Source organism: Bufo gargarizans, chromosome 7 (genome assembly GCF_014858855.1).
Source record: "Bufo gargarizans isolate SCDJY-AF-19 chromosome 7, ASM1485885v1, whole genome shotgun sequence".
In the NCBI taxonomy this organism is placed as follows: Eukaryota; Metazoa; Chordata; class Amphibia; order Anura; family Bufonidae; genus Bufo; species Bufo gargarizans.
The window spans coordinates 120,150,519-120,177,970 of NC_058086.1; positions in this window are offsets into that span (position 1 = coordinate 120,150,519).

Here is a 27,452-nt window from a genome sequence, read left to right on the forward strand (position 1 = left end):
CACTTCTAAGCGGCCCTGTTTTTGGAATGAGTACACTTTCAGTTAACAAAGATCTATTGGAGGGCAAGTCTGGTGTCAGCAGCCAACTTGCTCCATTTGGATGTCTGCCCTATCCACTTTGGAGCAATTTTTCAACAAGGACCTTCTGGTATAGCACCGTTTTTCTTGACCTCTCCACCAGAGGAATAAGAGATGAGAAGTTCTCTTTGTAGCGGGTGTCGAGACGGGTGAACAACCAGTTATCCATGTTGTCTAATATTCATATAACACACTGACCCTGTAAAACATTATATGCAAGGGATTGCAGTTGAGCTGACCCTGCAAAACATTACATGTGAGAGCCTGCAGTTGAGCTGGCCCTGTCAAACAATATAGGCGAGGGCCTGCAGGTGAGCTGACCCTGTAAAACATATGCAAGGGCCTGCTTCTGAGCTGATCCTCTAAAACATTATATGCGAGTGCCTGCTGGTGAGCTAATGCTCTAAAACATTATATGCGAGTGCCTGCTGGTGAGCTGATGCTCTAAAACATTATATGTGAGAGCCTGCAAGTGAGCTGACCCTGTAAAACATTATATGCGAGGGCCTGCTGCTGAGCTGACCCTCTATAACACTTTCGGCAAGGGCCTGCTGGTGAGCTGAGGCTCTAAAACATTATATGCGGATGCCTGCTGGTGAGCTGACGCTCTAAAACATTATATGCGAGTGCATGCTGTTCAGCTGAACTTATAAAAATGCCTGCAGTTGAGCTGACCCTATTAAAAAAATTAGAGTGGAGGGAATATATACAATCTCAATAAGGAGGAGGAGGAGCAGGAGGAGAAAACAACTTTCAACCATATACTCTTTTTTTGTTGTGAAAAAGGTGCATGGGAATACACTACAGTAGATTGAGTACATTATAAATGATAGATTGAAATTGCCTTTATGTTTATCATCTGCTCAGCTCTCCTCTGGTGGAGTTGAGAAGTCAGGGGCAATCCAGGCCTTGTTAATTTTTATCTGAGTCAACCTGTCAGCATTTCCAGTGGACAAGCAGATACGCTTATCTGTTATGATGTCACCAGCAGCACTAAATACACGCTCAGACAAAATGCTGGCGGCAGGGCAGGCCAGAACTTCCAAGGCGTAGAGCGCAAGTTCGTACCACATATCCAGTTTGGACACCCAGTAGTTGTAAGGCACTGAGGGATCATTTAGGACGCTGACACAGTCTGCTATGTATTCCTTCACCATCTTCCAAAACATTTCCCTCCTTGTACCACTAGGCCGTGCTTCAGGGTGAGGTTACTGGTGGGGTATCATGAAAGTGATAAGGGTTTAAACCACAGGTTTAAGGGTTTAAACCACAGGTGAGGGCCGCTAGCGTGTGGCCTAACTTGTGGTTGCCGCGGGCAACTGTTTGTCTCATGTGTATGTGCAGCAGCAGCCTGAGCGTGGCTAGGCAGCTTGCTGCAGTTGCATGCGGTTGCACCTAACAACATTTCTGTTAGGTGCGTGTGTATTTATGCACTGTTGTTTGTCTGTGTGCACTTGGGTAGTATGTGTGGTGTGCACTGACACCTTTCCCCTCACTGTGGTTGTCCGTGGCAACGTTTGGCGGTATTGTGTACATGTGGTGGCACTGTCCCGGCCTTCGGGCTGACTCCCTGGACAGGGTTGCCATCCAAGTCGTTGCCAGCGGCAACAGCCACAGTGTGTGATGTTTGTTGGACACTTCCCCTGTTTGTGAGTTTCCCTTCGGTGGTGTTGGAAGGGTTAACTCCCTTCCCAGTGTGTGTGATGTCACTGGGTGTGTCCTTCCGTTGGGTGTGGCTTCTTGGCCTATATAGCCTGGGCCTTTTGCATGGCTCAGTAGGTTGCTTCAGCCTTGCTAGCTGGAGCAGCCTCCTGTGTTGCTATCTGCCAGTGAGAGCCACCACTGTGGTCATAGGTCTAAGTTTATGTTTAAGTTTGCCTGTGTGTTTATGTTGTATGCTATATTCTGTTGGGACTTTCCTTTGTATTTGGTGCAGCATACGGTTCTGGATTCCAGTCTTCTTAGGGATCCAGTCAGCAAGGCTGTGGCAGGTTTGTGGAACTTCTTGTTCGCCTGCCATTCCCGTATAGCTGTTTATGAGTTCCCCTTTTCCCAACAGCTTGGCCGTTGAGACTCCTGCTCCTCCGTGCCTAGGAGGAGTAGGTCGTCTTACCCAGCTCCTAGCGCAGGGATCTGCGGAGGGTAAGACAGAGCTCCGAGGTTCCTGCGCATGGGTCCTCCTACCTTTAAGGTTGGCCCATGCAGGTTAGGAGTTAGGGTCAGGGTAGGGACGCTGTAGGAGGTGACCTGCTCCCTATCCTGTTCGCATGGCCGAGTAGCCTTTACAACACCGGGCACCGCACGGCTGAGGATTTCCCCCCATCCTCAGCCGTGACACTAAGCTTTTGCCCCCACATTCCCACTCTGTGGTCTCCTATAATACTGCTGCACCTCAATACTCTGTGGTCTCCTACTGCTGCTGCCACCTCAACACTCTGGTCTCCTCATGATGCTGCAATCTCAACACTCAGTCACTGGGACACACTGTGGTCTCCTCATGCTGCTGCCACCTCACCACTCTGTGACTGGGCCACTGTGTTGACGACTCATGCAATTTCTTATGTTATTCCTCATGCAATTCCCACCCTTACCACTTTGTGACTGGGCCAATGTGTTGACGACTCATGTGATTCCTCATGCGATTCATCATGCAATTTCTTATGCGATTCCTCATGTGATTCCCACCCTTACCACTCTGTGACTTGGCCACTGTGTTGCCATACTTGGCAATGTGGGAATTTTTAATCAAGCCGCCGGAGGACGATCAGCATTTCCCACTCTGTGACTGTGTTGACAACTAATGTGATTCTTCATGAGATTCCTCATGCAATTTCTAATGCAATTCCCACCCTCCCCACTCTATGACTGGGCCACTGTGTTGGCGACTCATGCGATTCCCACCCTCATCACTCTGTGACTAGGCCACTGTGTTGAGGACACATGCGATTCCCACCCTCACCACTCTGTGACTTTGTTGACAATTCATGCAATTCCTCATGCAATTCCCAACCTCACCACTCTGTGACTGAGCCACTGTGTTGACTACTCATGGTGTTGCCCTCACCACTCGGTCACTTGTTTCAGCGTATAACAGAACAGGTTCTGTAGAAATCTATGTGGAATCAGCTGACGACGACGTAAAAGGAGTGCACTTCTTCTTAACCTTAACACTGACCTGTAAGGCTGAGTTCACACTTGAGTTATTTGGTCAGTTTTGGCCCCATAACTGACCAAATAAGTGAAGTGATTCTAACAGTAACGCCTATCATCTATGCGTCATAGTCATTTACAGTATGGTTTCACTACCACAGCAGATTCCCTATGAATGTTTCTGCAAGGCACAGTCTTCTACACCATTATAAAGGCTCCCTGCAGTCAGGAAATATATATATTTTTTAAGCATTTCATCATTAATAAATTCTGATTGAATTTAATCTTTTTTGAAAATTTGGCGAACCAACCAAATCAAATTTTTGAGAAATTCGCTCATCTCTATTTCCGATCTTCAGTTGGTGAGGAGAAAGTCAGGATTGGATTTCTTGATGAAGGACACAAAGCAGTACTTCCCCAGTGTGACAGAACACCATGACACAGCCCTGCTCTGCATAGGTTGTATATCAGGATATAACCTACACTGACTATATCCCACTAACTATCTATAATATATATATATATATATATATATATATATATACATACACATACACACACACACTATCTACAGTGGGATGCGAAAGTATGGGCAACCTTGTTAATCGTCATGATTTTCCTGTATAAATCGCTGGTTGTTACGATAAAAAATGTCAGTTAAATATATCATATAGGAGACACACACAGTGATATTTGAGAAGTGAAATGAAGTTTATTGGATTTACAGAAAGTGTGCTATAATTGTTTGAACAAAATTAGGCAGGTGCATACATTTGGGCACTGTTGTCATTTTATTGATTCCAAAACCTTTAGAACTAATTATTGGAATTCAAATTGGCTTGGTAAGCTCAGTGACCCCTGACCTACATACACAGGTGAATCCAATTATGAGAGAGAGTATTTAAGGGGGTCAATTGTAAGTTTCCCTCCTCTTTTAATTAACTCTCAAATTACCTGAAGACAAAGATTGTTCACCATCATGGTTTAGGAGAAGGATACAGAAAGCTGTCTCAGAGATTTCAGCTGTCTGTTTCCACAGTTAGGAACATATTGAGGAAATGGAAGACCACAGGCTCAGTTCAAGTTAAGGCTCGAAGTGGCAGACCAAGAAAAATCTCGGATAGACATAAGCGACTAATGGTGAGAACAGTCAGAGTCAACCCACAGACCAGCACCAAAGACCTACAACATCATCTTGCTGCAGATGGAGTCACTGTGCATCGTTCAACCATTCGGCACACTTTACACAAGGAGATGCTGTATGCGAGTGTGATGCAGAGGAAGCCTTTTCTCCTCCCACAGCAAAAAAAGTGCCGCTTGAGGTGGACTAAAGCACATTTGGACAAGCCAGCTTCATTTTGGAATAAGGTGCTGTGGACTGATGAAACTTATATTTAGTTATTTGGCCATATTGAGTAAAGAGTAAAAAGTAAAAAAAAAAACACAGCATTCCAAGAAAAACACCTGCTACCTACAATAAAATATGGTGGTGGTTCCATCATGCTGTGGGGCTGTGTGGCCAGTGCAGGGACTGGGAATCTTGTCAAAGTTGAGGGACACATGGATTCCACTCAGTATCAGCAGATTCTGGAGACCAATGTCCAGGAATCGGTGATAAAGCTGAAGCTGCGCCGGGGCTGGATCTTTCAACAAGACGACAACCCTAAACACTGCTCAAAATCCACTAAAGCATTTATGCAGAGGAACAAGTACAACGTTCTGGAATGGCCATCTCAGTCCCCAGACCTGAAAATAATTAAAAATCTGTGGTGTGACTTAAAGAGAGCTGTCCATGCTCGGAAGCCATCAAACCTGAATGAACTAAAGATGTTTTGTAAAGAGAAATAGTCCAAAATACCTTCAACCAGAATCCAGACTCTCATTGGAACCTACAGGGAGCGTTTAGAGGCTGTAATTTCTGCAAAACAAGGATCTACTAAATATTGATTTCATTTCTTTTTTGTGGTGCCCAAATTTATGCACCTGCCTAATTTTGTTTAAACAATTATAGCACACTTTCTGTAAATCCAATAAACTTCATTTCACTTCTCAAATATCACTGTGTGTGTTTCCTATATGATATATTTAACTGACATTTTCTATCGTAACAACAAACGATTTATACAGGAAAATCATGACGATTAACAAGGTTGCACAAACTTTTGCATCCCACTGTATCTAATGTAATGAGTGGAAAGCACAGAGCACAGCAATGACACTGCTGTCTCTCTCAGAACTAAAAAAAAAAAAAAACTGTTGAAAATGGCTGCTGGGGAGGTTCTTATATAGTAAGGGGTAGGCAACTTTAATATTGGTTGCTAGAAATGTTGATAAGCTCAGACAAAGACATTGTAGCCTTTTCATTGGCCCACAAGCAAGAAGCAGGGAGGGATCATGGATTCAAATGGGAAAAAAAAAATCTAGAATATAAAAAAATATGAATATATATCACTATATTCTAAATATTCACAAATTCTCAAAGTGCCGATATTCACGATTAATATTCTCAATTCAAATATTTGTGCACAATGCTAATCATTAGTGCAGATTTGAAAAATCGCAAAAATAATGATTGGAGATCACAAATTCAAGAATTTGCTAATTTATTGTGAATATTATGAAAAAAAATGCGAAATATCGCAAAAAATAATATTGCCTATGCCGCTCATCATTAATTGCCATCACCTGGCGAGGTTGCTGATATGTCTGGGCAGGAAGCACATTTACCCAGTGGTCCATAAAGGACATATAGTTACAGCTCCACATGTCGGCGCAGCCATGAACTGTACCCGACATCGACAGGCTAAAGGACTACCCCATCTTCTGATGTATGTATGTATGCAGGGCTGGTACAGCTTTTTTAGAGAGGTAGTGATGGCTTGGAACTCTCCACCTCGGCTTGACACAAGCCATCCGTTCTCTGAAATGTCAACCACATGAAAAAGGAAGGACTTTAGTACCAGCAAGTTTGCCAGGACCATATTCAGGAGCACGTTGGATGAGTGCACGCATACTGTAGTCTTTTTGCAGTCGCCTCTCTGATCGGCTGCTGGCGAAACACGTGACAAGGAGGAGCAGGAGCATCAGGACCATTAGATGATGGGAAGGAAAAACAGCTCCCTTATGCTAAGGTGGTGAAGCTTTGACTGTAGGAGAAGGGGTACGGGCCACTGGGGGATGCAGCGGTTGCTGCATCAGGCTGCACAACTTCAATATTGCCACGGTTTTACCAGGCTATTTTATGGTGACTCTCCATGTGTTGACGCAGGGCTGTGGTGCCAACATTGGCACCATGACCGCGCTTTACCTTCTGCCCACAGAACCTACATACGGCCATGCTGATATCCTCAAGTGACTTTATAAAAAATCCCCACACCGGCAAGTATGGCATTTTACCCTCCCTACTGCGTGTTGACTGCCTGCTGCAGCCTCTATGAAGCTGTGCACCACTAGTTGTTTCCGGACAGGTAGGCTCCTGAGTAGCAAACTCTCTACACCGGGCACGTTTGGCTCCAGGTGTCACACTGCTACCACCCTGCTGGCTTACGGCCATGCTTGCACTCTGCTGGCTCAACCGCATGCTGCCACCCTCACCCCCCTCTTCACATGACCCCCACGTGCGATCTGCTCGTCTCTTATAACACTCTCACCAGTCTTATGGCCATGTCCCTGACTACTTACACCTGCTCCAAAATGAAATGACTATCATCGTCACCACTTGCAGGTCTACAGGAGGAAGTAGTAGACCTCTCCTCCAAATCTGGGCTGGTACAACCATTTACTGTAGTGTTAATTGAGGAACTGAAGACTGAGGCAAGGATGGTGCAATCCAACTTATAACTTTTACTGAACGTTGCTCCTAGTAACAATTCCATTCAATTTATAAAACAGTCTTTTGTACATCCCAGTGTAAAATACAGTCTCATGCATACAGGGGTGATGTAAGTCCTAAATATATATGCAAGAAAACTACTGCTTCAGACTAGGCTTTGAAGAAATAAAAGTCTTTGGCTGGTAAAAACTCTCACCTGATCCTAACCTGACTTGAAGGTGGTTTGCTGAGTCCTTGAACATTGAACCTCTATTTTTCAGTGTTTTCTGACAGATGGCCTATCTGTCCTCAGGGTTAAAACTGGAAGGTGTGGATGCCAGAAGCTAAAAGACACCAAAACATACGCCACATAAAATCACCTCCCAAAAAGAGCAAATATAAAATGTGGACTTTGCAATGTACAATACAAATACATTCTAGGCAAATATGTCACATATAAGATTGGTCATAAAATGTGATCTAATCTTCATCTAAGTCACAACAATAGACAATCAATCTGCTTAAACTAATAACACACAAATAATTAAATGTTACCATGTTTTTATTGAACACACTATGCAAACATTCACAGTGCAGGTGAAAAAAGTATGTGAACCCTTGGATTTAATAACTGGTTGAACCTCCTTTGGCAGCAATAACTTCAACCAAACGTTTCCCGTAGTTGCAGATCAGACGTGCACAACGGTCAGGAGTAATTCTTGACCATTCCTCTTTACAGAACTGTTTCAGTTCAGCAATATTCTTGGGATGTCTGGTGTAAATGACTTTCTTGAGGTCATGCCACAGCATCTCAATCGGGTTGAGGTCTGGACTCTGACTGGGCCACTCCAGAAGGCGTATTTTCTTCTGTTTAAGACATTCTGTTGTTGATTTACTTCAATACTTTGGGTCGTTGTCCTGTTGCAACACTCATCTTATGTTGAGCTTCAGCTGGTGGACAGATGGCCTTAAGTTCTCCTGCAAAATGTCTTGATAAACTTTTGAATTAATTTTTCCTTTGATGATAGCAATCCGTCCAGGCCCTGACCCAGCAAAGCAGCCCCAAACGATGATGCACCCACCACCATACTTCACAGTTGGGATGAGGTTTTGATGTTGGTGTGCTGTGCCTCTTTTTCTCCACACATGGTGTTGTGTGTTTCTTCCAAACAACTCAACTTTGGTTTCATCTGTCCACATCTGTCCACAGAATAATTTTCCAGTACTGCTGTGGAAAATCCACATGCTCTTGTGCAAACTGTAAACGTGCAGCAATGTTTTTTTTTGGACAGCAGTGGCTTCCTCTGTGGTATCCTCCAATGAAATCCATTGTTGTTTAGTGTTGTACGTAGTGTTGTTGTTTAGTGTTGAGCAGTCAGCGCTGTGCTCTTGCAGTCATGTTTACAGGATGGCCACTCCTAGGGAGAGTAGCAGCAGTGCTGAACTTTCTAAATTTATAGACAATTTGTCTTACAGTGGACTGATGGACAGCAAGGCTTTTGGAGATACTTTTATAACCCTTTCCAGCTTTATGCTAGTCAACAATTCTTAATCATAGGTCTTCTGAGATCTCTTTTGTGCGAGGCATCATTCACATCAGGCAATGCTTCTTGTAAAAAGCAAACCCAGAACTGGTGTGTGTTTTTTACAGGGCAGGGCAGCTGTAACAAACACCTCCAATCTCATCTCATTGATTGGACTCCAGTTGGCTGACACCTCACTCCAATTAGCTCTTGGAGATGTCATTAGTCTAGGGGTTCACATACTTTTTCCATCTGCACTGTGAATGTTTACATGGTGTTTTCAATAAAAACATGGTAACATTTAATTCTTTGTGTGTTATTAGTTTAGGCAGACTGTGATCACATTGTATGACCAATTTGTGCAGAAATCCATATAATTCCAAAGGGTTCACATACTTTTTCTTGCAACTGTATATATATATATATATACCCACTGGTGTGGGTGAATAATGGGCGTTAACACTTTTCAGTGCTTGACAGTGAAACATGGGCGAAGATCATAAGTAAGGGCAATAAATTTCATGGTAAGAAATAAAAGTCCCAATAAGTATTGGCATATATCAAAGTGCAAATATAATATATTTTAGCATATAAAACTTTTTAAGAGATAAGTCAGTGCACTAATCACAGAAAATGTCCTTCTGGGCATCTGGCTTAAAACATGATAAAATATGTCCATAGCAAAATCCCAAATAACCTGAAAAGGGTTAAAGGGAAAATATGTGCAAAAACAGTCACAAACGGTGATGAAGAATACAGTCTTGTCAGACAGGGAGTCCTGAAAAATGGCACAATGCGGGCAAAGTGACTTAAAGAAACCACCAAGAAATATTATTACATTCTTATACATTTATTTTCATAGACTATTATGTTGCAAAATACGGCAATGAATGATTAAAAATGATATACACTGTATGTAATTGTCATTATCACCATATGCCTCTTGCACACGAACGTTTGCTGCCCGTGCATGTGCTGTGCGGTCCAAAATGCACGGCCACTGACCGTGGGCCAGCCGCATGTAGATCACAACCCTTGAATATAAGCATCAATACTATAATGTATTATATGGTTAATACAATTTTAAAGTATTAAAGTGATTTTAATTACTCTCGTTGAAAAATAAATATAACACACCCAGATAGAAATGTAGAATGGCTGCAAAACCTGGCATGCAGTTAAGGCCTCTTTCACACTACCGTTTTTTTTTTCCGTTTTGCGGTCCGTTTTTTGCGTTCCGTATACGGTCCGTATACGGAACCATTCATTTAAATGGTTCCGCAAAAAAAACGGAATGTGTTCCGTATGCATTCCGTTTCCGTATTTCCGTTTTTCCGTTCCGTTGAAAGATAGAACATGTCCTATATTTGGCCACAAATCACGGTCCGTGGCTCTATTCAAGTCAATGGGTCCGCAAAAAAACGGAACGCATACGGAAATGCATCCGTATGTCTTCCGTATCCGTTCCGTTTTTTCTGAACCATCTATTGAAAATGTTATGCCCAGACAAAATATTTCTATGTAATTACTGTATACTGTATATGCCATACGGAAAAACGGAACGGAACAACGGAACGGAAACGGAACCGCAACGGAAGCAAAAAAACGGAACAACGGATCCGTGAAAAACGGACCGCAAAACACTGAAATGGACATACTGTAGTGTGAAAGAGGCCTAAGTCTCAGGCAGATATGTAAATTATAAAAAAATAATGAAATTAAAGTACTGGTCTAAGATATAAATATATGACAAGCCTTATTAATACACGATTCTAATAAAAGTACTGATTCCAGAAAGTATTGCTGAACAGAGGGGGAAGAAAATCCCTATGCATAGTGAACCTGGACCGCCTCGTTCGGAACTATACTAGACATTTTGATGTCCATGTACTGAACCCCAACACAGATTTTGGCGCCCAAGTTCATGTCCAAGTTCGTTGTTCATAGTTTAAATAAAGCTTGTTGAAAGGCCGCAGTGCACCAATCAACAAGCATTTAAGTTGTGGGCACTATGGCTCACAAGTGCCCACAGTCATGCCTAGTATTGGCATAATTGTGATTGGCCAGCGCACCATGTGACCATGCATGCATAAATGCTGGATCACATGGTCCTCTAACTAGTGTAGGGACAGGCCACTGCTGCAGGCAGGGGAAGTGTTAGGCCTTTATTATTTTTAACAAGTGTGCTGGTTACCTGTAGGCATCATTGATCAGTGCAATACAGCTCCTTTGCACCAGTGAGACAGAAATACCATACTTAATCGTGCTGTTCAGTCTGAGGGTGACGTGTTGGCATTTTTGTTCGCTGCAATCCTACTTATTTGCACCTGTGACAGGGATATATAATAGGTAATCAATCTGTTAATTGTCTGGGTGAGCCATACCAATTTTTTTTATTTTGCTGAAACATCACTGTACTTGCCACCGCCACAGGGATATATAATAATAGTTAACGCCGTCCCGACTGACCACTGTGTATATACGTCCTATCTGCACATGCCCTGTGCAGATAGCACATATATACACGTGCAGGCAGCGCTTTAACCCTAGCACTGATGGTGGAGGGAGCAGGAAGCGGCAGAGCACAGGGGGTGTCTGGACCATGGGCAAGAGCAGAGCTGCAGGGTCGCAGGAGACCCTGATCAGCTCTACCTGTGTGTAATGCCCCCACATCGGGCTGTTTCCCCTGTAACTGGGGCTCCTATGGATGCCCCAGTTACAGTGGAAACAGTGAAATAAAAAATAAAAAAAAGATTAGTGTCCTCCAGAGGTCTTTTAATGACCTCCTGGGGGACATATCATGTGCCAAAAAATAAATAAAATATAAGTAAAAAAATATATATACAAATAAAAAAAGTTAAAATAAAAATTTAAAATGGAGTCGCTACTAGAAAACATCACCATAGTTGCCCCGTACTCTCAAACCTATACATGTAATATATGAAAACTATCGTCACAAAATAGGGAACCCATTGCAATAATACATTTTTGTGTCAGTTTTAATATAAAAAAACTATAATTAAATAAATAAAACTGTTTAATAATAATTAGCAGTTTTCTTCTAAAAAAAAAACATCTAAAAAAACATTCTGATAAAAAGTCGTCAGTGTCAAGTAAAAAAAAAAATTGTTTGGTAGTCAAACAAATAAAAAAGCTACGGTCACTAAACCATCACGTGCACAAAATCACAAAAAGTCCCCTTTTTGGGGCCCGGTCATGAAAGGGTTAATCAGATGGTTAATTGGGTCGGTGAGAACTACCATAATACTACTGCTATTGGGGTGTCCACATTTTTTTTTATACATAAGTAATTCTATAACGCCTTGATTCTGTAATTATAGTTATTTAGTTTTTATAGTTACTTGGTTTTCCAACTTGTTTTGTAGACAAGTAATTCAATTAGGCCTTATTTTTATGCCGTTAGAAGGCTTAAAATTTGAGAATCAATTCTTAAAATGTTTAAGAAAATTTCCAAAACCCACTTTTTAAGGAACAGTTCAGGTCTGAAGTCACTTTGTGGGGCTTACACAGTGGAAACCCCCCCCCCCCCCATAAATGACCACATTGTAGAAACTAAACCCCTCAAGTTCTGTAAAACTAATTTTTACTAACTTTGTTAACCCTTTAGGTGTTCCACAAGAATAAAAAAAATGGACATGAAATTTCAAAATTTCACTTTTTTGGCAGATTTTCCATTTTAATCATTTTTTTTCTTTAACACATCAAGCCAAACAAAACTTAATTTTTTATTACCCTGATTCTGCGGTTTACATAAACACCACACATGCGGTCATAAACTGATGTAAGGACACATGACAGGGCGCAGAAGAAAAGGAGCACCATATGGTTTTTGAAAGGCAGATTTTGCTGAACTGATGTCATGTCCCATTTGAAGCCCCAGTGATGCACCCTTACAGTAGAAACTCACAAAAATTTACCCCATTTTGGAAACTAGGGGCTAAGTTGCCAGTTTTATTGGTACTATTTTGGGGTACATATGATTTTGAATTGCTCTATATTAAGTTTTTTGTGAGGCAAGCTAACCAAAACAATGGTTTTTGCAACATTCATCTGAAAGGGTAGATCAAGGGTTGTTACGGACACAATTATATCAAATATGTCTACTTTCTTTGTTTATTTGTTTCCGCTTTACATAAAGCATTTTTGAAATAAAAATGTTTTTGTGTATCCATTTTCTGAACACCATATTAGTTTTTTATTTTTCTACCAATCGTCTTGTGCAGGGGCTCATTTTTTTGCAGGAAGAGTTGATGTTTTTATTGGTACCATTTTTGGTTACATATGATTTTTTTGATCATTCATTATTACACTTTATGGGGAAAGGTGACCCAAAAATTAGTTGTTTTAGCACAGTTTTTATTTATTTATTTTTACAACATTCACCTGAGGGGTTAAGTTATGTGACATTTTTATAGAGCAGATCATTACAGATGTGGAAATACAACTATGTATACATTTTCTTATTTATTTAAGTTTTACACAATAATATCATTTCTGAAACAAAAAATGATATTTTAATGTCTCCATGTTCTGAGAGCTATATTATTTATTTATTAATTTTTTAAGCAATTTTCTTATGTAGAGGCTTATTTTTGCGGGATGAAATGACTGTTTTATTGGTAACAATTTGTGGAACATATGCCTTTTCGATCACTTGGTGTTGAACTTTTTGTGATTTTAATATAGAAACTCAAGCACTGCAGTAGCTATAGTGATATCAATATATATATATATATATATATATATATATATATATATATATATATGTATATATATATATATATATATTTATTTATTTTTCTCTGCAGGCAACTCAAAGTGACAGGGTGACGTTTCGGTCTAGTATGACCGTTTTCAAAACACTATGACAAAAACAATAGAATTTCATTATAATTTATACATGAACAAGATATAATGTGTTAAGATATATAAGTTAAGTAACAAATATGGTATTCAGAAAACATCCATTGGTACAGCACTATGGTTCACAAGGATTTTCCCTGAAGCATATAGCGGTTGGTCATATAAGTGGTAATGCACAATAATATCACCATAATAGATTTCTCTAACATGTCAGATGTAGTAACTAATATACATTTCACATAGTAGACAGATTCATACACATATATCTCTTTATAGACATATATATCTTGTCTAGAGTTGAGCTGACACCTGGATGTTCAGGTTCGATGGGTTTGGCTGAACTTCACAAAAAAGTACGAGTTTGGGGCCCGAACCTGACCACGAACCCCATTGAAGTCAATGGGGACCTGAACGCTGGAGCACTAAAATGCCTCTAGAAAAGTCATGGAAAGGGCTAGAGGGCTGCAAAGGGCAGCACCATGTGGTTAAGAGCATGGCAAGTGCTCTGCTAACAAATGTGGATAGGGAATTGACTTAAAAAAACATAAAATACTGTAAGTAACAATAATAAATAATAATCTTGATCTAGGAGGAGGAGGTCCATTAGGAGGAGGAGGTCCAAATGGAGTAGGAGGTGGTGGATGTGGTGGTGGATGTGGTGGTGTAGGTGGAGGAGGATGAGGAGGTTTCCAACACTGGTTTTTTATTTTGTTTTTTATTTTATTTATTTATTTTGTTCAAATTTGGGTAGACCCCAAAACATTGGGAAATATAAAAAATAAAACAAAGAGAAAATGCACTGGAGTACAAGAATGGCTGGGTGGGGCCGGTATACAGGTCTATTCTGCACAAGGTACGGACAAGTCCTGTGGGATCCTTGCCTGGTTCATGTTAATGAACCTGAGCTTATCCACAATGGCTGTGGACAGGTGGCTGCACTTCTCTTTGATAACCCCCTCCTGTTGTGCTAAACAAACGTTAAGACAATACACTGGATGCAGGGCAGACCAGCACCTCCAAGGCATAAAGGGCAAGCTCAGGCCATGTGCCCAATTTGGAGACCCAGAAGTTGAAGGGGGCAGACCAATCATTCAGTACGTGTAGTCGTATGCACACATACTGCTCCACCATGTTGTCGCACGTCCCCGTGATGGTTTTGATCCAATTGGATATCTTCTCTATCAACTTTTGATGTTCTTTTATGCGCCTACCATGGTGATCATGGGTAATGGGAAATCAGGGTTCCATGCCGGAGAGGGAGCCTGAGAAAGGGATACCATATCCAAGGGAGGTCAATAGATGAAATGAGATTGGGCTGAAATGTGGGAAAAATTATGGAAGCAGAAGCACCAAAGTAAAGGAGGGGGTGTGCTGCAATTACCCACTCCCGACTCAGGGAGGTAGTGACGATAAATAACATGGCAGGACTCTTAAGATGCCCTGTTATTGTAATGATTAATAAAAAATTACAGGGAAAGTCACTGGGGTATTTGGGATTTGGAAACGTTAGACAGGAGAGGCCCTGCTGCCGCTTTGCTGACTCTAGATAACTTCTGCCTTTTTGCACGTCCATGGGACGTCAACGATCCAATTGGATATCTTCTCTATCAACTTTCGATGTTCTTTAATGCGCTTACCATGGTGATCACGGGTAACAGGGAATCAGGGTTCCATCCCGGAGAGAGAGAGTGAGAAAGGGATACCACATCCAATGGAGGTCAATGGCTGAAATGTGATTTTAGAAATTTAAGTCCCTGTCACCTATGCAGAGCAGAGGTTTTTCATCGGTAAAAATGGGTTAATGTCACTCACCAATGAAACAGACGATTTTTAAAAATTTCGGTCACTCTCAACTATGCAAAGCAGGGGTTTATTCACGGCAAAACTAGGTTCATGTCACCGACCAATTGAACAGACAATTTTACAAAAATAAGTTCCCTTTCACCTATGAATGAGCAGGGGTTTGTATAAGGCAAAAATTGTAAAATGTCACCTGAGAATGTAACAGACGATTTTTTAAAATTTAGGTCCCTGTCACCTATGCAGAGCAGGGGTTTATTTGCGGCAAAAATTATATAATGTCACCCAAGAATGTAACAGACGCTTTTGCACCCTGCTCCCTCTTCTTCTGTGCTTGTGCCTCTGTGCGACCACCGCCTCTTCCTCCAAACTGCACATGTCACTTGCATGACCTTGATTCCATGTGGGGTCTAGTACCTCATCATCCTCCACATCATCTTCCACCCACTCTTTACCCCTGCCCTCCTTGTCAGTCTGCAGACTGCAGAAAGCCGCAGCAATTGGCACCTATGTTTCATCATCATCAGAGATGTTCTGCGGTGGTCTTCCCATGTCCTCATCCTGAAACATAAGTGGTTGGCCATCAGTGCACTCAATCTCTTCCACATCTGGTGCAGGGCTAGGTGGATGGGAGTCATCAAAAAGCAGAAGAGACTGCTGCATGACTTGGGCTCAGACTGCTTGGTTGATTTGCAAGGGAGTGAGGTGAAAGACTGATGGCCATAGGCTGCAGGTGCCAACTCTGATCTTTCAGCAGGAGACTGGGTGGGAGACAATGTGAAGGAACTGGAGGCACTGTCAGCCACTGAATCTACTGTACTTGTTCTGGCCTCACCATTCGTAGAGCCGCATTAGGGCTGACCAAATAACGCTGAAGGTTCTGTCGCCTACTCGCATCGGAGGAAGGTGTTTCACTTGTGTGTGTAGCTGGCACAGATCGACCACGTCCTCTCCCTGCAACAGGAGCTCCAACAACACCAGCAGCACCACGACCGGGGCCACGTCCCTTATTTGATGCTCTCCTCATTCTTTGTGTTCACCAACCAAACTAACATATGACTTATGTGAGGCAACAATGTAACCGCCAATAGTCAACAACTAAGTTAACTGACAGTAAGGCAGTGCCGATGTCATAAAGAGGAAACATTTCTAGAGGTCAAACAATACAGGAAGTGCAGAATTATTAGGCAAGTTGTATTTTTGAGGATTAATTTTATTATTGAACAACAACCATGTTCTCAATGAACCCAAAAAACTAATTAATCTCAAAGCTGAATATTTTTGGAAGTAGTTTTTAAATTGTTTTTAGCTTTAGCTATTTTAGGGGGATATCTGTGTGTGCAGGTGACTATTACTGTGCATAATTATTAGGCAACTTAACAAAAAACAAATATATACCCATTTCAATTATTTATTTTTACCAGTGAAACCAATCAACATTCACAAATATACATTTCTGACATTCAAAAACAAAACAAAAACAAATCAGTGACCAATATAGCCACCTTTCTTTGCAAGGACACTCAAAAGCCTGCCATCCATGGATTCTGTCAGTGTTTTGATCTGTTCACCATCAACATTGCGTGCAGCAGCAACCGCAGCCTCCCAGACACTGTTCAGAGAGGTGTACTATTTTCCCTCCTTGTAAATCTCACATTTGATGATGGACCACAGGTTCTCAATGGGGTTCAGATCAGGTGAACAAGGAGGCCATGTCATTAGATCTTCTTCTTTTATACCCTTTCTTGCCAGCCTTGCTGTGGAGTACTTGGACGCGTGTGATGGAGCATTGTCCTGCATGAAAATCATGTTTTTCTTGAAGGATGCAGACTTCTTCCTGTACTACTGCTTGAAGAAGGTGTCTTCCAGAAACTGGCAGTAGGACTGGGAGTTGAGCTTGACTCCATCCTCAACCCGAAAAGGCCCCACAAGCTCATCTTTGATGATACCAGCCCAAACCAGTACTCCACCTCCACCTTGCTGGCGTCTGAGTCGGACTGAAGCTCTCTGCCCTTTACCAATCCAGCCACGGGCCCATCCATCTGGCCCATCAAGACTCAGTCTCATTTCATCAGTCCATAAAACCTTAGAAAAATCAGTCTTGAGATATTTCTTGGCCCAGTCTTGACGTTTCAGCTTGTGTGTCTTGTTCAGTGGTGGTCGTCTTTCAGCCTTTCTTACCTTGGCCATGTCTCTGAGTATTGCACACCTTGTGCTTTTGGGCACTCCAGTGATGTTGCAGCTCTGAAATATGGCCAAACTGGTGGCAAGTGGCATCTTGGCAGCTGCACGCTTGACTTTTCTCAGTTCATGGGCAGTTATTTTGCGCCTTGGTTTTTCCACACGCTTCTTGCGACCCTGTTGACTATTTTGAATGAAACGCTTGATTGTTCGATGATCACGCTTCAGAAGCTTTGCAATTTTAAGAGTGCTGCATCCCTCTGCAAGATATCTCACTATTTTTGACTTTTCTGAGCCTGTCAAGTCCTTCTTTTGACCCATTTTGACAAAGGAAAGGAAGTTGCCTAATAATTATGCACACCTGATATAGGGTGTTGATGTCATTAGACCACACCCCTTTCCATTACAGAGATGCACATCACCTAATATGCTTAATTGGTAGTAGGCTTTCGAGCCTATACAGCTTGGAGTAAGACAACATGCATAAAGAGGATGATGTGGTCAAAATACTCATTTGCCTAATAATTCTGCACTCCCTGTAGTGTGACAGGCAAATTTTATACAATTTCTTCACGGTCACAAAAAATGTGAATTTGTCAACCAACAATGTAGCAGCAGTATTGACTCGTTGTATTGGACTGTCACAAATGCAGAAAAAGGCCGCAAATATAGTGTCCTGCACAAAATGGGTGTTTTTATAAAACCAGAATATAACAGCAGTATTTAAAGCTTATATTAACAAAATGGGTGTTTTCTTAAAACCAGAATATAACTGCAGTATTTATCACTTGTATTTGACTGCAACAAATGCAGCAAGGGCCCCAAATGTAGTGTCTTGCACAAAATGTTATTTTTTTTTTTAAATATAAATCCAGAATATATCAGCAGTATTTAACGCTTGCATTGGACTGTCACAAATGCAGCAAAGGCCCCAATTGTAGTATCTAGGACAAAATAGGTGTGTTTTTTTTTAACCAGAATATAACTGCAGTGTTTAACGCTTGTATTGGACTGTCACAAATGCAACAAAGGCCCCAAATATAGTGTCTTGCACAAAATTGGTGTTCTTTTTTTAAAACCAGAATATAACCTCAGTATTTAACATTAGAATTGGACTCTTACAGATGCAGCAAAGGCCCAAAATGTAGTATCTAGGACAAAATGGGTGCTTTTTTAAAACCAGAATATAACAGCGGTATTTAATGCTTGTATTGGACTGTCACAAATGCAGCAAAGGCTGCAAATGTAGTATCTTGCACAAAATGTTTTTTTTTTTTACCAGAATATAACAACAGTATTTACCGCTTGTATTGAACTGTCTTAAATGCAGCAAAGGCCCCAAATGTAGTGTCTTGCACAAAATGGGTGTTTTTTTTAAACCAGTATATAGCTGCAGTATTTAACGTTTGTATTGGACTGTCACAAATGCAGCAAAGGCCCCTAAATATAGTGTCTTGCACAGAATGGGTGCTTTTTTAAAACCAGAATATAACAGCAGTATTTAATGCTTGTATTCCACTGTCACAAATGCAGCAAAGGCCCCAAATGTAGTATCTTGCGCAAAATGTTTTTTTTTAAACAAAATATAACAACAGTATTTATCAAGGCCCCAAATATAGTATTTAGGACAAAATGGGTGTTTTTTTAAAACCAGAATATAACTGCAGTATTTAATGTTTGTATTGGATTGTCACAAATGCAGCAAAGGCCACAAATGTAGTATCTTGCACAAAATGTTTTTTTTTTTTTAACAAAATATAACAGCAGCATTTATCGCTTGTATTGGACTGTTACACATGTAGCAAAGGCCCCAAATATAGTATCTAGGACAAAATGGGTGTTTTTTTTTAAACCAGAATATAACAGCGGTATTTAACGCTTGTATTGGAGTATCACAAATGCTGCAAAGGCCGCAAATGTAGTATCTTGCACAAAATGGGTGTTTTCTTTTTAGACCAGAATATAACAGCAGTATTTACCGCTTGTATTGGACTGTCTTAAATGCAGCAAAGGCCCCAAATGTAGTGTCTTGCACAAAATGGGTGTTTTTTTTAAACCAGTATATAGCTGCAGTATTTAACGTTTGTATTGGACTGTCGCAAATACAGCAAAGACCCCTTAATGTAGTGTCTTGTACAGAATGGGTGCTTTTTTAAAACCAGAATATAACAGTGGTATTTAATGCTTGTATTGGACTGTCACAAATGCAGCAAAGGCCGCAAATGTAGTATCTTGCGCAAAATATATATATTTTTTAAAACAAAATATAACAACAGTATTTATCAAGGCCCCAAATATAGTATCTAGGGCAAAATGGGTGTTTTTTTAAAACCAGAATATAACAGCGGTATTTAATGTTTGTATTGGACTGTCACAAATGCAGCAAAGGCCGCAAATGTAGTATCTTGCGCAAAATATATATTTTTTTAAACAAAATATAACAACAGTATTTATCAAGGCCCCAAATATAGTATCTAGGACAAAATGGGTGTTTTTTTAAAACCAGAATATAACAGCGGTATTTAACACTTGTATTGGAGTATCACAAATGCTGCAAAGGCCGCAAATGTAGTATCTTGCACAAAATGGGTGTTTTTTTTAAACCAGTATATAGCTGCAGTATTTAACATTTGTATTGGACTGTCACCAATGCAGCAAAGGCCGCAAATGTAGTATCTTGCACAAAATGGGTGTTTTTTGAAAACCAGAAAATAACAATGGTATTTAACGCTTGTATTGGAGTATCACAAATGCTGCAAAGGCCGCAAATGTAGTGTCTTGCACAAAATGGGTGTTTTTTTTAAACCAGTATATAGCTGCAGTATTTAACATTTGTATTGGACTGTCAGAAATGCAGCGAAGGCCGCAAATGTAGTATCTTGCACAAAAAGTTTTTTTGTTGTTTTTTTTAGACAGAATATAACAGCAGTATTTAACGCTTGTATTGGACTGTCACAAACTCATCAAAGGCCGCAAATGTATTATCTTGTACAAAATGTGTTTTTTTTAAACCAGAATATAACTGCAGTATTTAAAGCTGTCACAAATGCATTAAAGGCCGCAAAGGTACTTTATGGAAAAAGATGGATTTAACCGATTTGCTTTCACTATCACAAATGCAGTGTGGTGAGCAAATGTACTTTTTAGCAACAATAAATAAAATTCATCCCCAGAGAATCTAACAGATGGATTTACTTGAATTGTACTTTACAGAATTTTTGGGGAATATGTCACCCCTGGTTCCCTGAACTCGCAGACGGATTCACTATATTATTTTCCCTTCCCCTGGCACATATGCAGTGCAGGTGCACTTAAAAAATGGATATATGTTGCCCACTGAACTAAAAGAACAGGGTTAAATTATTGTCCCTGGCACATATGCAGTGCTGGTGCACTGCTTTTGCACAAAATGGCTGCCGACGTTCACCTAACTAACAGACGGATAAAACATATTTTTCTTTGTCACTGGGCTCAGGGCAGGGTACAAAAATGTTGCACTTCACCCACAAAACAAAGTTGCAGTAGATTGCAGAGTTAACAACAACAACTTGTGGTGTGATATCAGATAGATTCTTTCCTATTCTCTCCCTCACAGCAGCAGCATCCTATCCTTACACTAGTAAAAGCAGAGTGACATGCATCGCTAAGTTACTCCAGCTTATATAGAGGCTGGGTCACATGGTGCACTGGCCAATCACAGACATGCCATTAGTAGGCATAGCTGTGATGGCTTCTAAGGGTACTTTCACACTAGCGTTTTTCTTTTCCGGCGCTGAGTTCCGTCCTAGGGGCTCAAATCCGGAAAAAAACTGATCAGTTTTATCCTAATGCATTCTGAATGGAGAGTCCGTCCCTCAGGATGCATCAGGATGTCTCCTGTTCAGTCTTTTTGACTGATCAGGCTTTTCAGAAAAACGTAGCATGCAGTATTTTTACCTCCGGCCAAAAATCCTGAACACTTTGACTGAACGCCTGATCAGGCTTTTTTCCCATTGACTTGCATTAACTCCGGATCCGGCATCGTGTGTTCAGTCAAAACGGATCCGACTTTTGCATGTTAAACCCGAAAAATAGGAAAAAAAAGTTAAAGTCCATAAATGGCGGATCCGTTTTTTCCAATGCATTTTTCCATTGTGATCGAAAGCCTGATCAGGATTCAAATGTAATCAGTTTTCACACGTTTTTCCGGATCCGGCGGGCAGTTCCGGTGTCGGAATTGAACGCCGGATTCAAACAACGCTAGTGTGAAAGTAGCCTAAGGACACACAAGTAAAATGCTTGTTGATTGGCTGCCCTGCAGCATTTCAAAAGACGCCATTAAATCGCCAAACACCAAACTCCAACCCAAAGTTTTACTGAAAAGTTCGGGTTCGGGTCCAGGGTCCAAAAATCCCAAAGTTTGCTACAAACCCGAACTTTACAGTTCAGGTTCACTCAACCCTAATCTTGTCTTCACATACAGTCAGGTCCATAAATATTGGGACATTGACACAATTCTAACATTTTTGGCTCTATACACCACCACAATGGATTTGAAATGAAACAAACAAAATGTGCTTTAACTGCAGATTGTCAGCTTTAATTTGAGGGTATTTACATCCAAATCAGGTGAACGGAGTAGGAATTAAAGCAGTTTGCATATGTGCCTCCCACTTGTTAAGGGGCCAAAAGTATTGGGATAATTGGCTTCTCAGCTGTTCCATGGATGGTGTGTGTTATTCCCTCATTATCCCAATTACAATGAGCAGATAAAAGGTCCAGAGTTCATTTAAAGTGTGCTATTTGCATTTGGAATCTGTTGCTGTCAACTCTCAAGATGAGAATAAAAGAGCTGTCACTATCAGTGAAGCAAGCCATCATTAGGCTGAAAAAACAAAACAAACCCATCAGAGATAGCAAAAACATTAGGCGTGGCCTAAACAACTGTTTGGAACATTCTTAAAAATAAGGAACACACCAGTGAGCTCAGCAACACCAAAAGACCCGGAAGACCACATAAAACAACTGTGGTGGATGACCAAAGAATTCTTTCCCTGGTGAAGAAAACAACCTTCACAACAGTTGGCCAGATCAAGAACACGCTCCAGGAGGTAGGTGTATGTGTGTCAAAGTCAACAATCAAGAGAAGACTTCGCCAGAATGAATACAGAGGTTTCACCACAAGATGTAAACCATTGGTGAGCCTCAAAAACAGGAAGGCCAGATTAGAGTTTGCCAAACTACGTCTAAAAAAAGCCTTCACATTTCTGGAACAACATCCTAATTGACAGATGAGACCAAGATCAACTTGTACCAGAGTGATGGGAAGAGAAGAGTATGAAGAAGGAAAGGAACTGCTCATGATCCTAAGCATACCACCTCATCAGTGAAGCATGGTGGTGGTAGTGTCATGGCGTAGGCATGTATGGCTGCCAATGGAACTAGTTCTCTTGTATTTATTGATGATGTGACTGCTGACAAAAGCAGCAGGATGAATTATGAAGTGTTTCAGGCAATATTATCTGCTCATATTCAGCCAAATGCTTCAGAACTCATTGGACGTCTTCACAGTGCAAATGGACAATGACCCAAAGCATACTGCAAGAGCAACCAAAGAGTTTTTTAAGGGAAAGAAATGGAATGTTATGCAATGGCCAAGTCAATCACCTGACCTGAATCCGATTGAGCATGCATTTCACTTGCTGAAGACAAATCTGAAGGGGAAATGCCCCAAGAACAAGCAGGAACTGAAGACAGTTGCAGCAGAGGCCTGGCAGAGCATCACCAGGGATGAAACCCAGCGTCTGGTGATGTCTATGCGTTCCAGACTTCAGGCTGTAATTGACTGCAAAGGATTTGCAACCAAGTATTAAAAAGTGAAAGTTTGATTTATGATTATTATTCTGTTCCATTACTTTTGGTTCCTTAACAAGTGGGAGGCACATATGCAAACTGTTGTAATTCCTACACCATTCACCTGATTTGGATGTAAATACCCTCAAATTAAAGCTGACAGTCTGCAATTAAAAGCACATCTTGTTTGTTTCATTTCAAATCCATTATGGTGGTGTATAGAGCCAAAAATGTTAGAATTGCGCTGATGTCCCAATATTTATGGACCTGACTCTATATAATTCCATCACATATCTTTTACTTCTTCTATTCCACATAAACTGCTAATACTCATCTAAGGTAAAACATGCATCCAATTACAATGCGTTTCACAGTAGAATGCATATGCATTTCTGGTTTCTCTTCCAGTGGCTCCAATCTTCACTATTGCCATAGCGACATTACATGATTATACATCACTTTCTAGTGTCTCATATATACATAAATATTCCAGTCCTCACACCACACTCTTATCATAGAAGTCTATATACAGACATCAGGATCACTTTGTTAATCATTCCCTATGTGTTCCACGCTGGAACGCAAGACATTTCCGGCTTCGAGCATACACTTCCTGTCACTGACCTCATAATTAGTGATGAGCGGCAGGGGTCATATTCGAATTTGCGATATTTCGCAAATATTTTGTAGAATATTTGTTGAATATTCACAAATTTGAATATTCGTTAGGAGTAGTTTTGATTGCAAATTTTTGTAATGCAAATTTTTGTAATGAGAATCAATGAGATTGTGAAAACTAAGATCTGATAGTATATTCTAACCCCCAGGCATTTCCATGGTGACGGGGATGCTTGTCAGGGAGGAGTATGCCAAAGTGGAACAACTGTACAGATTAAAAAATAAAAGACGAATATTCTAAAAAATGAATATATTATTTTTTTTGAATATTCATAATATTCTAAAAGAAGAATATATAGATATATAGCAAATATAAAAAAAAATGAATATAGAACAATGTAGCTAATATACAGAGCTATTCAGAGATGCACAATTAGCCTGCAGCTGCCATCTCTGAATAGAAGTTTTAGAACCTCAATTTAGAGATAAAAAAACGTCCATAGGACGTTTATATCCTATGGGCAGTCGGGAAGTGGTTAAAAATAAAAAGCATTTTTAGAACACCTTTTTGGCATCTGTCTTACTTTAGTAGGAGAAACATTCTATTAATATATGGTTCCCAGATAGGAGACATAAGAAATCTTAAACTGAGACAAAAATTTTTACCCAGTTTTAACCCAGGACATGCAAGCATCAAACTGTCACAGCGTGGCCCTTAGCAACCTGAAACAGAATTGACAAACATGTGTAAAAAAAAAAAAAACATCAATAGTGTTGGTTTCCTCCTCCACCTTCTCCACCTCTTCCACCTACACCTCCATGTCCCCCTCCTCCTTCACTTGGACCTCCACTACCTAGCTCAAGATTATTATGTCTTATATTGGCAGAGTAGACAAACATATCGGCCACACCCCAAAAAATTGCTAAAGGTCACACACAGTATTGACAGACATAAAAATAAAAATAAAAACAGAAAGAGTGTTGACTTCTTCCTCCACCTCCTCTGCCTCTTCCATCTACACCACCATGTCTACAGCCTCCTCAACCTTCTACTCCACTTGGACCACAACCTCTTGGTTCAAGATTGTTATTTTTTATTTGTATGTAATATATTTTAATCAAGATATATATTGTGACAAACTGCCATTTGCCACTGGGCATTGTAGAAAACTTATGGCTAGCCTCCTGCCCTACGACTATGGCCCCGGGACATATTACCCTTCAAGAACCGTGTAAAAGAACTATGCCGCATGTCTGGACTGTTAATAGGACCAAACGCGGTCAGCGGTGTATACTAAAGATTCTGTGGAACTAAAATCAGATGTGCAAATACACGAACACCGCTGACCCTTACCTTCTTCCATGAACTTTCAGCTCCAGAGACTAAGTCCCGTTCGAAGATGGGACTTAGTCGTTTTTCTGCATGAAATTGACCGACTGCACAGCCCAAATCTATGGAACTATTTTGGGCAGGAAATTGTGCTTGCGGTCGGTCATAAAGGACTTCCACTTAACTTTTGATCTGCTGGAGGGATTTGTGTGATTTTTGGAAGTGTTTATGTTTGATGTATGCTGAGTTTAAATATGTAATTTTTATGGAGATGGGATGTATGGTTTTAAAGTTACAGTGTATGTTTAAAAACTGTATTTTTACTGTCTGTGATGATTATGTTAATCCATAATCATATCACAGACAGAAGGGAGGATTTTGTGTGTTTGAATGGTGATGTCTGTCCTGTTGTCTCCACATGTGTATTGGCGATTTCCCTTTGTCCTGAGAGATAATTGGATTACTTCTCGATTGTCTCTAGGGCAGAGAGGAGGAAACCATGATGCATTGTGGGGATGTATTGTATCTGTCCTGTGTCGCAGTCCCCATTCTGGGCCCCTAGGGGCATGAACGATTGGTTGCTGTGTATGTGTTGTAATATACTGATTGGTTGTATTTCAAAACCCTGTGGGCAGTACTATGTTTTCTTGTGTGTGAATAAAAGAGGCTGTATGTAAAGTACGGTCAGTTCTTCTTGATCCCTCAAAACGTAGCCTTGTCTCGTTATTGGAGGGAATTGCTGTATCACGCTGGGGATTGCTATGCTCTGCATATTCCCTGGCGCTTTAATCTCTTTCTTCGTGTCCCGGATACCCTCTCCTGGAGGAGAGATCTTTCCCACACGGTCCTGAATGCTGGAGGTTCATTCAGGGTGGAAGGAAGACGGCGCGGCTCCAGTTAAGCTACGGAGGTTGTGGAGTCTGCGGTGGTTGTGGTGTCCAGTGCGGTGCTTGTGGTCCTCGGCGCAAGCTAGGAAGCGTCCATTAACGGAAGGGGATCTGTTACATATATTTAGAGAAGGCTCACCTCTTAGACAAGAAATGGAATGGGTGCACCTACAGGGAAGATAACACCCAATCTTCAGGAATAATATGACAGATTAAAGAAGTAGTAGGGCACACCTACATTCAGCTACACATGGGAGATTTGTATAGACAATATATTTTATTCAGACCAAAATTGTGTATTATAACACGTTAAACGTTATTAAACATATAATTGCATACTATGTGATATCAATAAAATATATAGGTGAAATAAAAACTATAAATAAAATCTATAAATATAATCTATAAATAAAATCATATACTAGATCCTGGAGGAATAAAATCCTAGTGAATTCCTCAATTGTTACTTCCTATGGCTCTGTATAGCCGTATTGTATTGTTCATCCAGCACGTTTAATCGCCAAGCTGTTTATCACAGTCCGCAGTATTCAGAGTTTAAGGGAATAACTCACTAGCAAACTTCAGTATAACCAAATAGAGTCTTTTGCTATAGTCACTTGTATTTCTTTTAATTAGTTTGTTGGTGTATCAAGTACCTCTGCCCGCATATACATTAATTTGGCATTAGATTTTACTCATGGTTCTATGGAGTTGTGCTGATTGTACTGCGACTATCGTGGCGTCCCACGTGTAGTGCGCTTGGTTGTAGGCAGTGGTGTAGCTTCCAGGAGGCAAATTCAGGGATCTTCGATAATCAATTGCAGGAGTGCAGTCTTAGTGATTTATGTAGTTCCTGCACAGGATGACCCCATGAAATCAAGTATATTACTGGGATATTGAAGCGCTTCAAGCCGAATATAAGGAGAGGGATCGGTATCGAAAATTTGGGAGGAAAAATAAAAAAACGACAGCCATAGTGAAAACTGACCTGCCGCTTGGTTAAAGCACCTGTGCAGGAACTACATAAATCACCTGGAGCTGGCCCTGTAAATGTATCTGGAGTGAGCCATCCACCATGCACAGTCACATCTTGCGCTCCCAGGACGCCAGCACATGGCTCCTCAATGTGGGCTTTTTTCAACATGTCAGCTGCTGATAATAGTGTTGCCATCTGCAGCCTGTGCTGTCAATGCATAAGTAGCAGTAAGCCCAACACTCACCTATGGACGAACTGGCCCCCCCATCACCGAGCCCAGTGGGAGCAACGCCGTCGGAACTCCTGGTGCTCCACACCCTGCCTCTTCTCCTTCTCCTATCTCCTATCTCCTCCCATTTGTCCTCCAATCCACCATCCACCG